Source organism: Stegastes partitus, unplaced genomic scaffold (assembly GCF_000690725.1).
Source record: "Stegastes partitus isolate 25-593 unplaced genomic scaffold, Stegastes_partitus-1.0.2 Scaffold1542, whole genome shotgun sequence".
Classification (NCBI taxonomy): Eukaryota; Metazoa; Chordata; class Actinopteri; family Pomacentridae; genus Stegastes; species Stegastes partitus.
Window position 1 is genome coordinate 175,142 of NW_007579273.1, and position 1,194 is coordinate 176,335.

Consider the following 1,194-nt stretch of genomic DNA (forward strand, 5'->3'; position numbering starts at 1 on the left):
TTTCTCAAATTCCCCACAACCAGTGAACCTCCCAGCTTTAGAAAGTTGGTAAGGATGTGACTCAGGTGCTTTACCTCACCAGTAGCTGTCCTGCTATAATTGTAATTGACAGTTTTCTTCATGAAGGAGGCCGACAGCAGCAGCTCAGTGGCTCTCAGAGCAAAACAACCCAAACCTCAGGAGTTACACGGTCATACAGGTGACATGAACTATCTGAAAAACTAAAAACATACATGTGAGAGTTTGATTAACCCTATTTAGGACTTTCATATTACCATGCGTAGAAGGTCCTAAACCAAATGGCCTAGGGTTCAAAACACCCCAAAAATCCTGAATAGGGTTAATTCGCTGAAAAGGGGGAACAATGTGGCGCCTTCAGTGCAACAGCTGAGGACCTACTGCAGCCACAAGGTGGAGACAAAGACCCAAGAACAGGTGATGCCTGGAGAAGCAACACTAGAGGAGTTAAACCACATGAATGTAAACATAAAAAAATATCAGTCATTTCAATACCAACAACTCCAACAGACATCCTGCATTCTTTTTCAGGTAAAGTAATTCAGACAATACTCAGAGAAACCGATTTTCTTTATCTGTTTCGTGGGATTCTGTCAAGCTCCAAGTCAGTCACACTTCTGTGAAACCAACCTGTCCAGGTAGGAAGCAACACTGATGGTGAATCAGTTCCACCTGCTGTTGTGCAAATGGAGCAGACACCAGGTGGAGATGAGCGGCAGGTAGCAGGACAACTATTATAAAGGAGTGCAGGTGGTGACCACAGACCAGGTCTCTGTTCTCGTCCTTTCTGGCTGAAGTTTTGGTCACTTTTGCATCTTGTCAGTGCTCTCAGCCCCAGAGGTAGCATGAGGCGTGTCTACAACCCACACAAGCTGCTCAGGTGGTGCAGCTCATCCAGGATGGACATCAATGCAAGCTGTGGCAAGAAGGTCCAGAGCCTGGAGGAGATACCAGGAGACAGGCCAGTACACCAGGAGACGTGGAGGGGGCTGTAGGAGGGCAACAACCCAGCAGCAGGATGCTACCTCCTCCTCTGTGCAGGAGGTCCAGGAGGAGCTCCAGCAGGCCACGAATATGCATGTTTCTGCTCAAACTGTCAGAAACAGACTCCATGAGGTGGTCTGAGGGCCCCACGTCCACCAGTGGGGCTTGTGCTTACAGCCCAGCACCGTGCAG